A 16,250-nucleotide genomic window follows, 5' to 3' on the forward strand; every position below is an offset into this window, starting at 1 on the left:
CTAATTCCTAGGTCTTTGATCCATTTTGAGTTGACATTGTGCAGAGCAGGAGATAGGATCTAGTTTCAGTCTTCTACATATGGATACTAGGTTTTCCTAGCACTGTTTGTTATGAAGGCTGTCTTTTCTCCAACAAATGTTTTTGGCACCTTTGACAAGAATCAGATGATTATTCCTATGTGGTTTTGTCTCGGTGTCTTCTATTCTATTCTGTTGGTCTTTATACTTATTTTTATACCAGTACCTTGCTATTTTTGTTACTTTAGCTCTATAGTATAATTTAAAAGTGGGTATTGTGATGCCTTTAGCATTGCTCATTTTGCTTAGAATTGTTTTAGTTATTCTGAGTCTTTTATTCCATATGAATTTTGGGAGTGTTTTTTCTAGTTCTGTGAAGAATTTTATTAGTACTTTGTTGGGGGTTGCATTGAATCTGTAGATTGTTTTTGTTAATATGGCCTTTTTGGGGAATGGGGGTAAACTGGGGATTGAACCCAGGGGCACTCAACCACTGAGCCATATCCCTTGCCCTTTTTTAAATTTTATTTAGAGACAGGGTATCACTCAGTTGCTTAGGACCTCACTAAATTGCTGAGACTGGCTTTGAACTTGTAGTCGTCCTGCCTCAGCTGCCTGAGCCACTGGGATTACAAGCATGTGCCACCATGTCTAGCTAAAATGGCCATTTTAACAATATTAATTCTGCCTATTCATGAGCATGAGAGGTCTTTCCATTTTCTCATGCCTTCTTCAATTTCTTTCTTCAGAGTTCTATAATATTCATTGAAGAGGTCTTTCACCTCCTTGGTTAGATTTATTCCTTGGGTGGGTTTGTTTGTTTGTTTTTATTTTTTGGAGACTTTAAATGGAATTGTTTTCCTGATTTGTTTTTCAGTGGATTAATTATTAGTGTATGGAAAAGCTACTGATTTTTGTATGTTGAATTTTTATATCCTGATACTTTGCTGAACTTGTTTATTAGCTCAACAAGTCTTCTGGTAGAACTTGTTGGATCTTCCAAGTATAGGATCATGCCATTTGCAAACAGTGATTATTTGATTTCTTCCTTTCCTATTTGTATCCTTTTTATTTCTTTCTCTTGTTTAATTTCTCTGGCTAAAGCTTTAAGTACTGTATAGAATATGAGTGGTGAGAATGAACATCATTGTCTTATTCCTGAGTTTAGAGGAAATGCTTTCAGTTTTTCCCCATTAATTATGATGTTGCCTTTGGATTTATCATAGATAGCCTTTATGATGTTGAGGTAAATTTCTTCTGACCCCACTTTCTTCGTTGTTTTCATCCAAATGAACTTAATTTTGTTGAAAGCTTTGTCTGCAACTATTGAGATGATTCTGTGATTTTTGTCCTTTATATTACTTATGTAGTGAATTACACTTACTGATTTGCAAGGTTGCATCCTTGCAACCCTGGAATGAAACCAGCTTGATCATGATGTAACCAACTTGATTGTGATTCACAGTCTTCTTAACATGTTGTTCAATATGATTTGCTAATATTTTATTAAGGATTTTGTGTCTATGGTCATCAGGGATATTAATGTGTAGTTTTGTTTCCTTGTTGTGTCCTTGTCTGGTTTAAGTATCAGGGAGATATTGGCTTTGTAGAATGAGTTTGGAAGTGTTCCTATTTGGAAGTGTCCCTTTCTATTTCATGAAATAATTTGAGGACCATTCACATTAGTTCTTTTTTTTTAACTTTTTTTTAGTTGTAGATGGACACAATACCTTTATTTATTTATATGTGATGCTGAGGATTGAACCCAGTGACTCACATGTGCAAGGCGAGCACTCTACCACTGAGCTGCAATCTCAGCCCCACATTAGATTAGTTCTTTAAACAGGTACAATTTAGCTACCCAATCCTGGGCTTTTCTTTGTTGGAAGGCTTTTTATTACTGCTTCAATTTTTTTATTATTAGTCGGTTTAGGTTTTCTATGTCCTCTTGGTTCAATTTTGGTATGTCATGTGTATCTAGAAATTTATTCATTTCTTCTAGATTTTTTCAGTTTATTAGAGTATTGGTTTTCAAAATAGTCCTTTTTCATCTCCAATTTTATTAATTGGGTCTTTCTTTTGGTTAGTTTAGTGAAGAGTTTATCAATCTTGCTTATCTTTTCAAAGAATCAGCTCTTTTGGGCTAGGGATGTGGCTCAAGCAGTAGCACGCTCGCCTGGCATGCATGCGGCCTGGGTTCGATCCTCAGCACCACATACAAACAAAGATGTTGTGTCCGCTGAAAACTAAAAAAATAAATAAATAAATATTTTAAAAAATTCTCTCTCTTAAAAAAAAAAAAAGAATCAGCTCTTTGTTTAAGTGATCTTTTGTATTGATTTTTAATTCTCTATTTCATTAGTTTTGGCTCTGACCTTAATTATTTCCTTCCTTCTACTGGTTTTGGAAATGGTTTTCTAGGGCCTTGAGGTGCATTATTAGATTATTTAGGCTCTTTCTGATTTTTTTATGTAGGCACTCTTCACAAACTTTCAAATGGCCATAATAGTGTCCCAGAGATTCTATTATGTTGTATCTTTCTATTCTCATTTGCTTCTTAAAACTTCATTTCATTGTGATCTGATAAAATGCAAGGTGTTATATAAATTTTTTTATTAAAATGCTAAAACTTGCTTTATGGCCTAAAATATGCTCTGTTTTTAAGAAGGTTCCACAAGCAGCTGAGACAAAATTGTATTTGGGGTCTATCAGAGTCTTTATGTCAAGTAGTGTTTGTTTTATGTAATTAGTATAATGACATTTGGGGGCATAAATATTTAGTATCATTTTATCTTCCTGTTTGATTGTTCTCTTTGTCTCTTCTGATTAATATTGACCTGAATTCTGCTTTTTCACATATGAGAGCAGCTGCTCCTGCTTGTTTACGGGCTCCATTTCCATGGAATATCATTTTCCATCCTTTCACTTTCAGGCTGCTTTTGCCTGTAAGATGGATCAAGATGCAAGCAGCTTATTGTTTGGTCATATTTTTTATTCCATTCTTCCAACTGTGTCTTAATTATAGTTTAGACCATTCGCATTCAGTGTTATAGAGATTTTTATTCTTTCCATTTTGATTTATTTTTAATGTTTAATTTAGTCCTCTATCATTTGCTTAGCTACTTTTCTAATGAGATTTATCAGTTCATGAATTTTGGAGAGTTTTTTTTTTTGTTGTTGTTTATTTCTTAGTTGTAGGTGGACACAATATCTTCATTTTACATTTATGTGGTGCTGGGGATCGAACCCAGTGCCTTCTGCATGCCAAGCGAGCACTCTACCACAGAGCCACAACCCCAGCCCCAAATTCTGGAGTTTTTTGATTCCTTCTATATATAATATGTCTTTAAATAATTTCTGTAATGCTGGCTCAGTGTTCATAAATTCTTTTAATGTATGCTTATCTTGGAAGGTCTTTTATTTCTTCAGTTCTGAAGGAGAGATTTATTAGGTATTGTAGCCTTGGCAGTTATTTTTCTTTCAGTTATTTTCATTCATTTTTTTTCTGGGTTCTCTTGGAATACATTGATGCTTTTTTTATAATCACTATTCTGAATTCTTTATCTGGTATTTCAACCACTCCAATATCTTTGGAATCAGTTCCTGGTATATTATGAACTTTAGGAGATGTCGTGTTACCTTGTTTTTTCACATTTGTTGTGTTCCTATGTTGAGATGTGGCACCTTTTGGAATGGACTTCTCTTCCACTTTTATGTGAGGACCTTTTCAGGGAACAGCCTTCTCTTGGAGCAGTGCTCTGGGATATCAGATTGTTGTAAATTGTTGAATATATTTCCAGGTGGTTTTCATAGCATAGTTTCCCTACTAGTTCTTTGGTGATGATTAGTGTACTTTGATATAATGTGTATTGTGTCAAAGCTTAAGGATTTCACTTTCTCTGTAGGTCTCACAAGATTGGGGCAATGCTCTGCAACAACATGAATGGTGTGGGCTTAAATTATATAATCTAAATAGTTTGAAGATGGTAAAATATAGTTTATTAAAATAAAATGGGGTAGGAAGGAAAAAGAGTTTAGAATATTCAAAAGGAGAAAAGAAAAAAAGCAGGAGAGAGGTAGCAAGTGAACGCCATAAAGAAAGAGGAGAAAGAAAAATACTAGAGAAAGAGCAAGCAAGAAATTTTAGCATTTAGGGGGAGAAAAGAGAGTAACCACAACAACAAAACCTTCAAAGAACAAAATAATGAAAAGGGATAAAAATGATAAACAGTAATACGTGTGTGTACTTGGCACATACGTGGCACACACACACACTCACACACATACATACATATCAGTAAATACAACAAAACAAAAAAAATTGTTAATGAAAAATAATTGTCTCCATTGGGGTGGTTGAAACTGTGGATAAGGATAAATATTCACTGCCTATGCCAGACTACCCACCTTCCCCTTTTTTCTTGGTCTATGCAGCCCTTAGAGAGACCAAGGGCTGAGGGCTAATAAACCCTTCCTCCTTTGTGTTGCTCACCAAGCTGCTGACTAGAGTGGCCTGGAACTCTGTTTGCCTGAAGCTGATTGAAATGACTTGGCTTTCTTGTCACCAGTACAAAGTAGGATAGAATGGGAAATACCACCTACTGGAGTTTTATCCAGACAGACTAGATTGATGCACCCCAGGGCCGGGCTAATGCAGAGTTCTAAATGGGAAGTTCCAGCAGCTGGGGTCTACCTCAGAGTGGAACTTTAGAACTTTTGCGGGTGGTAACTCCAGAAAGATTAGATCAACACACTTAAAGGGCTAGGCAGATTCCGATCTCCACTGGGTGTCATGGGGGCTTCCTGAGAATTCCACTAATAGTGAGGGGGCACAGCAGATCTCACACACTCCAACACCCATAAATATGGCCTTCCAAGGCTTCATCTCCAAATGTCACATCCACTTGTTGGGTTTCCTGACTCTCTTCAGTCCAAGAGCCACTGGACTCCAAGGGAAAGTGAATATAATCTTCTCTTTGCCTAATTGAATTGCATTCCTCTGGATGCACCCTAGGCCACCTCCTAGGCACTGGCTGGGACACTATGACAATATTTACTGTGATCTCCAGGGTTCCCACAACACCAAGCTGCAGCATGACCTTCACAAGATGGCTCCCTGCTTTATCTCTCTGCTCACAATGTGAGGATTATAGGGCTTGCTGCGCAGCCTCTGAACCAGCTTCAGTTCAGGTTGCCTTTCTGTTCTACAGGTGTTCATGCCAAATCCATCTGCTGTGTTTCTTCCCCTTTGTATCACTCCTCCCATCTGTGGTGACCCACTATTGCTGCCACCACTGGCTTCGCTGCAACGTACTCTCTTGTTCAAAACACCAGACTGTCCGGGTCTGAGTCTCTGACAGTCCCACATTGAATTTCAGTCAATGCCCTCAGTCACCCAGCTCGCTGGAGAAGCAGTACCGAGCGGCTGAGCAGCTGGAAGATGCAGCCTTCCTCTACTCCACCTTCTTTGTTCCTCTCTATTTTTTAGACTTTTCTAAATAAAATTCCATTCTAGGCATTTTCACTAAAAAGGAAAACATAAAAACTAGACTGCTCATGTTTCTCCAGAGGCTTGGGTGCCTTCTAAGTGAACATAGCACTTTGGTTCCTGTATGACACCAGTCAGTGCCATCACCATTCTGAAGCCTGGCCCTTTGGGCTCAGTGGAACCCCATCCTTAGGCGGCTTGGAGCCATCAAGCTGCTCAGAATGAGGCTGAGGTGACTGGTTGCCCAGTTGGTCCCAAGCAGCAGCCCTTACTGGAATCTGGTTTTCTCATCTCAGCTGGTGGAGAGTCGGGTGGTCATCTCTGGTCACCTTCATGCCCTCACCAAGTCACCGTGAGGCCCCACGACAGTGCTGATGAAAATGTGATGGTGTGACCTCCAGGACAAGTTGAAACCACCCTCTGTACTTCCCCAGGCAAAGAGCAGCTGCATCCAAAAATACACCGTCTGCTCTACTCCTTCCCACCCTCTGAGAGCACTGAGCAAAGCAAAACAAACTGTGGCCACATCCTGGCCCTCCCCAGGGTCAGGCGAACCATAGTCCCCTGTGAGGATCATGAATTAGAGGCCCAAATTCAAAAGGAGAATTCCCACCTGAATGTGATCGCATTTCAGAGACTCTTGTCCTGCCCAGAGGAACCTCAGTGACCCTTTGTGTCAGTCTTTCAGAGACTGGGAATTTGGAGAATGGGAACTGAGAACTAAAATGCATGGCAGCATGGGTGGGAGGCGACTCGGGGTTTCTTGGGAGCTCTTTAGCTCTTCCCAGCTCCTCTGCAGCTGCAAGCCTCCCCCCCGGGGGGGCCTGCTTTCCTCCCTGTAGTGCAGCTGGAGGCGCCCCCTCCTCCACCACCCTCCAGACCGTCACACCAGTCTGCCCTTCACTCTTGGGCTCTTTCTCTTTGCCTCCCGGGGTCCCGTTGCTGGCCACTCTCACCTCCTGCAGATATGGACACAGACTACAGCTGCCCAACTCAGGATTCAGAAACTGCGAATACCCACCTCCTGTGGAGATGCCCAGAAATCTTCCTGGCTGATGGCACGTCCCAAAAAAGACCTCGCCAGAGGGGGGCATCAGTGAGCCATTTGATTCCATTTCCTAAGGTCCAGAAAAGATGGAGGTTTTTGATTTTGGGCAAATGGTCACAGATTGGGCTTCATTCTCAAGCAAAAGGATTCCAGATTGTGACATGAAAAAGGTAGAGGAGAAAAATGTCTGTAGTAGACATCTCTCTGCGGCTAAGAAGAACCTGCCCCAGGTCCCTATGTGTGGACCTGAACTGGGTGAGGTTAGAAAGGTGAAGATTTTAGGCAAATTAAGCACAAAATTGAGACATATCCTAGTGTCATTGAGATGCTTTCTGGGTCCCAGAGTTTATGTTCCCACAATTCATAAATTGAAATGGAAGTGTCTAAAACCACAAACTTGAGCTCTTTTAACCAGTTAGATTTCGTGACATTTAATTTGTAAAATCTGGTTATTTTCTTCACTTTCCAGTCCCCTAACTGATACAGTGTTTCTATAAAGGGATGGATGAAGAACACCAGACTAAGATTTGGTTCATACTAGAAATTTAGTTCTGAAACTGAAATCCTATATGAGAGAAAAATAGCCCCATCATGTGACTTTACCAACCTGCTTAATATGGGCACGTCTGATGCAGATTCAACACCAATAGCTAAATTTTGATGATGCTCCCTTTAGAGCTGAAATGTCCATCACAGAAGCTCTGGGGCTGCTGTGGGCTGCAGAGGCTGGGAAAGTGACCAGTAGGTGTAGGACATCCGCTGAAGAGAGGCGGCTGGACAGCTAGAGGGGGGCCTGCTCTGACAATAAGGGGGTAGGTGGGGTACTCGGGAATTTGGAGGGAGGAAACAGGACTCTGCAGACCCTCACAGGCCTGGAGTGGGGGGAGAGGCAGCAGAGGGCAGCCCCAGTCAGGAGGAGCGTTTGTCTAGCAGGGCAGGGCTTGAAGGGTGGGGGCAGAGTGGGGCAGCCAGGGAGTGGCAGTCCCCCATGACAAGAGCTGGAGGCTGAGGAAGGGGGAAAGTGGAGGTGGGGAAGAGGTTCATCCAGGAAATGTGACACGGGGAGGACCAGGGCCGGAGAGTCTGAGAGCCAGGCCAGGAACAGGGTGCGAGCAGGGACCCTGAGGAGGGGTCGACCTGGGAACCAAGAGGGACCCCTCAGACCTCCAGAACTCGAGGAAGGAGAGGATAGAGGTAAAAGGAAGCGGAGGGAGGTGAAGAGGCTCATTTCTTAGAGTAGGGAGGTAGGCAGGGCCCAGGGAAGGGCTGGGAGCCTAAGAAGAGTGGAAAAGGGCCTCAAAGGAGAGAAAAGCCCAGAGGGTCTACCCGGCCAGAGGCAGGGGCTTTGACCACTTTTGTTGATCCACTCTGCAGTGTTATGTGATCTGCCCAGTGAGAATTTCAAAGGTCCTGGAGCCCCAGACAGGAATTCAGGCAGTCTCAAGAAACTGTCGAGATTCTGCAGGCCCCTCCTACTATCTGCAGACCCACAGCTTCCCAGGAAGCTCATAGTTGTGTGACTGTTCTAGAATGTTCTGAGCTGCCCTGGGAATTTGAGTAGACTTGGTAGTAGAAGGGAAAAAAGAGGAATCCAAGGAGTGTGGAAAAGGGGGCCTTTGACAGAAATCTACCTGGCCTAAAGTCTGTGCTTCTGGTTTCCTAAAAACTTACCCTGGTCCTCAGCCAAACACAGAAGCTCCTTAGGGATGAACTCGGGGGCTGCCTGACCCACATGTTCCAGGGTCTCTGATTATCAAAAAAATACTGCAAGAGTATTATGTGACCCCTAGTCAATAACACTAGAGAAAACCTCCCAAGTCCCTCCCCAGCCCAGGAACAGGGCCAGTGTGATATTAAACAGAAGTACCCGTTGTATCAGAAAGCTGATCAGCCTAGCACATGGGTGCAGATGGCTCTTTGGGATCTACCTTCTGCCTTGCCCAGGACCAGTGCTCCTGTGAGCCCCACTGAGACCCTCCTCCCCAAGTGTGGAGTCTGTTCACGGGTTCGGAGGGGATGTCTAGGCTGGAAGAGAGCAACCTTCTAGTGAAAGCCCACATTTTCCTGAGCAAGGGGCCAGGGTCAGGAGCCAGGGTAATCTGACTGGGGTCACACCACTGACCTTGAGGGTAAAGCCAGCCCTCCTGGGGCCAGGCGGGTCCTCAGCTCCTCCCTAGGCTGCCCCTGGCCTTGCACAGTTGGCATTTCTCTCCCTCTGGCTACTGCACACCTTGGCAATGGGAGAAGAGAAGGAAGTTCCCCCAGGTAGAACTCATACTCCTTTGGGACTGTTCTGGTCCCTTACTCCTGCTCACGGCAGGCCCGGGAGCACTGGGAGACCCTCTCAACAGAAGACCCTCCCTGCTGTCTGCAGCAAAATGGGAGCCCACAAGGGACACCTCAGGAAGCAAGGCCAGGACTCCTCCAGGGAGGCCAGTGTCTTCTTCCAAACCCACTAAATCTGCCCAAGCCATGTCCAGCAGGCTGTCCCCAGCATGGGCACTTATGAGACACTGCAGGCAGAGTGGAAAACAGGTGACAACGTTGCTTTCCCAGCGCTGAGGATGGTGTGCCCCAGCTTCCTGAGTTGGGCTGGAGGCGATGCAGTGCCCCCGGAGATTAGGCAGTAAGGACACTTGGCCTTTTCAAAGGTGGCTATTTACAACCTCAGTGAAAAAATTGCACTCAATATCCGGGTCTTTAACCAGGTGTGTAGCCCCTGGAGCTTTGCAGATCCCTTGTTGGTTGACAAGGACCCCAGGCTCAGTGAAGAGCCAGGCACTGTGGGTGCCAGGTGGGCCTGCCATCCCGTTGCTTCCATCCAGCAAGTTTGCTGGCCCTGCCCAGAAAGCAGCCAGGTGCTAAGGGCCAGGGCCCTGGGAGGTGGTGTCAGAGGGGACCTGACTCCTTGCTCCTTGGGACCGCAAAGCCACTCCTTCTCTTTTGATCAGCCCTGTCCCATCAGAGATAGCTCAGCCCCAAGAGGGTCTTTTTGGTTTTGAGAAGATTTTCATTTCTCTTGTTCACTGGGGGCCAGTGTGATATTCAACAGAAGTACCCGGCTGTATCAGAGAGCTGATGAGCCTACAATGTCCTTGCAGATTTTGTAACACCCCTCGCATTTTGTAAAGTTGGACTGACTCCTATGTTCCATATGATACAGCTGTTCAGACTATGGGGGGCTTTTGCAAAGAAAAGTCTTGGCCTCCTCTCAGGAGGAGCCCCATTATATTAACCAGGTTCCAGGTACACCTGAACACCTGAAGACCTGCGTAGGCATAAAAATTTAGTCCAGTGAATAATTGGAAAAGCCAACCCCCTAGCAGAGTGAGCACCCCAAGCCTGGCCCCTCCCCCACCTGCAGAGAGAGACAATGATGTTTCTGCTCAGGGAACTTGAGCCCTGAACTGAAGTGACCTGAAAAATGGTTTGGTTATTTTTTTAAAAATGTAAAAAGATTGGGCTGGGGTTGTGACTCAATGGTAGATCTTTCGCCTCGCAGGTGCGAGACCCTGGGTTCGATCCTCAGCACCACATAAAAATAAATAAGTGAAATAAAGGTATTGTGTCCAACTACAACTAAAAAATAAATATTAAAAAAATGTAAAAAGATTAAAGTCAAATACTCACTCTCAGCCCCTCTTATTTCTGGTGGTGTGAATCACCTTCAAATCATGACAAGTTGCAAATTGCAAAATTTTGGAATTTGGAGCTCAAAGCCACTCTAAAATGAGAAAAAACAATTTGAGGATTCACTTGCTTGGGGCAAGGGAGGCAGTGAGAGGACTAGGGAAGGCCCCCAAGATCCCCAGGGGACGAGGAATGGCTGTTTCGGAAGCGGGGTGGACAGGGGTCTGTTTTGCTGGTATTTTCATAGCTCACACATATGCACTCTTTTGCATTATGAAATATCCAATAAAAGGTTGAAAGCCTCAAAAGGAATGTCACCTCCTCTCTTTGGGCACTGGCAGCTTCTTCAGGAGGTTCAGATCGGGCGGGCCCAGGGCACTCCTTTCCTTTGGGAGTCTCCAAACCCTGGGGCTGGATAGACTGGCCCAGATCAGGCAGTGATGGAAAGACTATAGCCCAGGGTAATAGGACCAAGCCTGGGGACCCCAAAACCACTCCCCTCACTTCATTGTTGGAGGCTCTACTGGGCCCTGGAGAGAGCACAGCGTTTCCTTAGATCTTAGATTCTAACACTTCCCACAAGGTTCCTGTTTGTCTCAAACCTTATCCTTCCTGTCCAACTTTGATCGATATCCTCAAAGCGGTGTTGACCTGAGCTGACCTGAACGGTGGCAAAGCCAGGCTTTGGCCAGGTTGGTAGTCAGTCATGTTTGTCCCTGTGTAGGCCCCTCACCTGGAGGGCAAGGTCAAGAGCCAGCCCAGGTGCAGAATGCAGTTTGCTGGCCCTGGATCTGAGGGAGGGGTCACTCCTGGAGCCTGGGGTCTGGTGTCTATGGGCAGCACCAGGCTGAGAAGCCACGCACAGCATTCTGGGACAAGCTCCAGGCCTCTAGGGAACCCTCCTAGAACCTGATGCAGGTGAAGCTGACCATGAAGCCCAGCAGGCAGCCCAGTGGCTCTGCTGCCCAGTGATTCTCCACTGGTACCTACTGAACTAACAGCAGTAACAGCAGCTCCCTGTGGGGCCAAATCACGGGCTGCCGTGATTTGGCCCCACCCCAGGTTCAATCACATGCCTGGGGACACGGATCCCCATAAGTGAGCAGGCAAGTCAGGTGCCCAACATTAATAAAATGTGATCCCTGCCCCACCCCTGGGCCGCCACCTCCCTCTCAACATAAGAGGAACCAGATGGAAGCTCTCTTATTCTAGGCTGGGTGTGGCGGTTAGTCAATTAATATTTTTAAAGCAAATAAAGTATAGAAATGTGTCACCTATTGCCCATGTATCAGGTACTTAAATTTCAAACATGTCCATGTAACTCACTCTCCAGTCTCTGGTGTCCATGTGATCAAGGCCCTCTCTTGAAGAAATAAAGTTCTAAGGGTTGAAATTTGAGTGATCTTTCGGAGTCCAGGCCCATAGCCCATCATGGATGAGTCCCAGGTTGGATCCTGTATGGCAGTTGTGGGGAGAACACAGTGAAGACGTGGGAGTCCTGCACCCCGCCCCCGAGCTGTCACTCTCCTGTCTGGACAGCAGATTGGTTTGTTACCTGTTCGTCTGACTCAGTTTTGTGAAAACCACTCTTTCTTTTTCCTTCATCCTTTATCAGTTTTCATAATAATGACATCATTTAATTTCACGAACAGTTGAGAGATGGGTTGAGGAAGCCTTGGCCACCAGCACAGCTGTTTGCCGGAGAGTGCAGATGCTGGGCAGCCAGGGCCAGGGCCTGCCCACCTGCCCCAAGACCAGAGGCCAGCTCTGCTCCCTGAGACTGCGGCTGGCTAGTGAGGTTGCCAGGATTCCCACAGTAGCCGCAGTCCACGAGAGAGTGGAACAAGTCACTCGGGTTGGGAGAATCAGGAAGGGCCTCTGCCCTCATTTTTTACCCTGCTTCCTAGATGACCCCAAACCTCACTAAGCCCGAGCAAATCAGTAGCAGCGCCTTGCTAGCTCCTGTTACCAAGGACGGAGGGCTCTTCTTGCTCAGCTGCCCAGCTCCTGTGTCTGCACACTGAGGGACGGGGAAGGGCTCCCGCCCAGAGCGTTTGGTTCTGTCGCACATAAGCAGGGTATCCCTGGTGTGGCCCTCCTCTACTCTGTCCCCTCTCTTTTGGGTGTCTGCCTTTGACATTGTGTGGTCACAGGCCCTCCACCAACTGCTGTGTTGCTGGATGAGTCTTCCTAGATAGACACCTGCTACAGGCCACACGGTGATTAGGGCAGGCCACCCACACAGAATAGGAAAGCCACTGACATGGTGAACAGATTCGTGGCAAGACCCATGATCTCATCTGACATGCTTACCGGCCTCTTGCTCAGAAATCACTCGGTTCTCAGAGCTGGAGGACGTCACCGTCTTGTTGACTAATGTCCTCATTGCGCAGATGAAGCCAGATTCCAGAGCTGCCAGTGACCGGCTGAGGCTCCCTTGACCCCACACCTTGTGATGTCCCCCTTCAGCAGAGGCCCCTTGGGCCCACTTACCCGGCAGGTGGGAAGTGGGTGGCTCTTCACAAGGAAGGTGTTCGCAGGAACCTGACCCGGCCTCTGCCCTCTTCCAGGGTCGCCTGGTTTTACAAGCTCCACCAGCACAGGTGTCCACGGCGTCTAGGGAAGCACTGGTCATCACTGTCTTCTCAGTCACCTCCCACATGCACAGAGAACCTGCTGGGTACATATAAAAGACGAGTGAGGGATCAAACGAGATAAGGCCACCAGACTTCTGCAGAAGTGCTCAGCGTCATCGCAGAGGAGCAGGGGGGGCCGTCTCTAGGCGGTCAGCAGGCCTCCCAGAGACATCCAGGCTATAAATTTGGGTCATCGACTTGATCTACGGAGAAAAAGCAGAGCCCCACCTTTGCACAGGGAGACCTGGTTCTGGGCACACAAAGCGCTCGGGGGCACCGCCTCCCCTCCTGCAGCTCCATCCCGGGTCACCTGTGAGCCCAGAAGTCGGGCGGCAGGCTCACTGGGCAGTGCAGTCACCCTCACTCCAGACAGTACTCAGGTGGCTCCCGGAGTGCCCAGGACACCTGGGCACTAGTCCTCCTGTGCAGGTGTCTCCTCGACACCCAGAAGCCGCCTGTCCCCTAAAATGAAGCTTGTTTGGAACAGGCGTTCTTCACGGGAGCCTCTGCCCGTGATCCTGACAGGGTCCTGGACAACCTGATGGGTGACATGATTCAAAGGACCCCTAAGCCTGCTCGCCCTGCCCTGCTGTGGCAGTCCCTGAAACCACAGGAAAGGCCGTTGCCCACATTTCCCCTGCCTCTCCTTCTGCCCTGACTGGCCCTAACGCCTCCCTGTGGGGCCCTGTGGCATGGCGCGTCCCTCCTCCCGGGCTCTGTGAGTGACAGCCCGTCTGCCTCTGCTGATCATAATGAAACCCACATCTGAAACAGGCTGCTCAGCACTCCCTGGAACAGTGTCTTCCTCATGCCAAGCCTGTACCTCACCCTAATGGTCTTCTAGGCCTCCTGCCCCCTGTGTCCTGCTTTATACTGGACACCTCACATGCCTGTCCTTGAGGTAGCTGAGCCCACCTTCTGCCTCCAATCTACATCTTGCCCCAAACTCGCCATCTCAGGAAATGGTGCCATCAAGGCAGCCATCCGTGTAAAGCCAGGCCCTCCAGGGGTCCCCAACCTCTTCCCCGGGGTCCACCAATCTCTCCTGAGCACAGAACACACCTGACGTGTACACTGAGATTGCCTGGTGACGGTGGTCTGTGTCCCCTGCTGGTCTGCAGGACCCTGGGGTTAGACCCATTTCAGGCATTTGTGCCTCGAGGCAGTCCTGCCTCCTGGGGTTGATCTGACCGGTGTCACAGGTTGATGTGCCCAAGGGTGGCACAGCCTGTCCCTCAGCCTGGCTGCCACAACCTCACGCACATGAGGAACTCGTTGATCTCTGCGCCTCTCCCACATGCAGTCTCTTGGCGAAGTGAGAAAGAAAACTGTAGTGAAAGCTGGCTGTGGTCACCTTGTGGGGTGTGGCGATGCCCCGGAAGTGTGGCTGCCAGTGCAGATGTGCTTTCTGGAAAAGGTTGGGAGCCCGTAGGAACCTTCCAGTATCTACCCACTGCTGCGTGAGACTCTCAGCTCTTCCCCCTCAAAATGCCAAGTGATTAAAATTCTGGGAAGTCATTGTACACCCCTGCACGCAACGACAGAATCCCCTGGGCCTCTCTGCCGGGTGGGTGGCCACTGTCCCAGGAATTGGGACTTAGAACCTCATTATAGGCCTGGACCTGGGACCGCCTTGGCCTTCATCCTTCCTCTGTTCTGAGCTCACACAACAGGTTGGAGAAACCCTGAGACATAAACACTCTGATGCTTCCCTTTTATCATGGGATTGATTGTTTGGACAGGACCTGAGAAACAACCACAGAAGTTACACTCTTCTTGGTAAGTTCCAGAATATTAAAATATTCTGCAAATATATTTTTATTTTTTTTAGACATTGATGGGCCTTTATTTTGTTCATTTATTTATATGCGGTGCTGAGAATCGAACCCAGTGCCTCACACATGCTAGGCAAGTGTTCTGTCACTGAGCACAACCCCAGCTCTTTCTGCAAATATTTTAATAAAACCAATACCAACAGTGATGCAGCCACATCAATGTTCATAGCAGATCAATTCCCAATAGCTAAGCTATGGAACCAACCTAGGTGCCCTTCAACAGATGAATGGATAAAGAAAATGTGGTGTATATACACAATGGAAGATTACTCAGCCTTAAAGAAGAATGAAATTATGGAGTTTGCAGGTAAGTGGATGGAGCTGGAGAATATTATGCTAAGCGAAATAACCAATTTCAAAGAATCAAAAGCCCAATGTTTTCTCTAATATGCGAATACTAATTCACAATAAGTGAGGGTGGGGCTAGGGAAGAACTGAGTTAATTTGGATTGGACAGTGAGAGTTAAGGGAGGGGAGGGGACGAAGTATGGGGATAGGAAGGATTGTAGAATGAATCGACATTATTACCCTATGTGCATATATGATTGCACAATTGGTGGGATTCTACACTATGTTCAACCAGAAGAATGAGAAGTTATACTCCACTTATGTATGATGTGTCAAAGTGCATTCTACTGCCATGTATAACTAATTAGAACAAAAACAAAGATGGGGGAAACAATACCAGTGCATTAAAATAGGTTGAAAATCATAACCTGGAGATTATTATATAATTTACCATCATAAAGAATATTAGGGCTGGGGCTGTAGCTTAGTAGTAGAGTGCTCACCTCGTATGTAGAAGGCACTGGGTTTAATCCTCAGCACCACATAAAAATAAAATGAAGGAATTGAGTCCAACTACAACTAAAAACATTTTTTTAAGAATATTAATATATCTCTGGGTTCAGGTGCACACCTGTAATCCTAGTGGCTCAGGAGCTTGAGGCAGGAGTATCAGAAGTTCAAAGCCAGCCTCAGCAATGTCAAGGTGCTAAAACAACTCAGTGAGACCCTGTCTCTAAATAAAATACAAAATAGGGCTGGGGATGTGGCTCAGTGGTTGAGTGCCCCTGAGTTCAATCCCTGGTACCAAAAAAAAAAAAAAAGAATATAAATGTGTCAATAATATTGTCATTAATTAACAAATATTGTCATTAATCATTCACCTGTTATTTTTCTCAAAAGGATAGAACTCTAAAAACAAATATTTATTTCAAAGTTACCATAAGAAGTATATTTGTTGGTAACTTAAGTTGTTGGGTGTTCCATGAATGGGATGCTGGATCAGTCACTTAGTGTTTAAAGTAGAGCCCTTTTGCTGGGCATGGCAACGCATACCCATAAGCCCAGTGACTCAGGAGCCTGTGGCAGGAGGATTACAAGTTTGAGGCCAGCCTCTACAAGTTAGCAACACCCTGTCTCAAAATTTTAAAAATAAAATAAAGAACTGGCTGTGCAGCTCAGTGGTAAAGCACCCTTAGGTTCAATACCCAGCATCAAAAAATATAATGATAATAGACGCCCCCTCCTCATTTCTTTGCAGTGGGCTCAGCTGCAGTGTGGGGCTGAGAGCCAGAGAGGGATCAGGGATC

This window comes from Marmota flaviventris, chromosome 4, assembly GCF_047511675.1.
Source record: "Marmota flaviventris isolate mMarFla1 chromosome 4, mMarFla1.hap1, whole genome shotgun sequence".
Taxonomy (NCBI): Eukaryota; Metazoa; Chordata; class Mammalia; order Rodentia; family Sciuridae; genus Marmota; species Marmota flaviventris.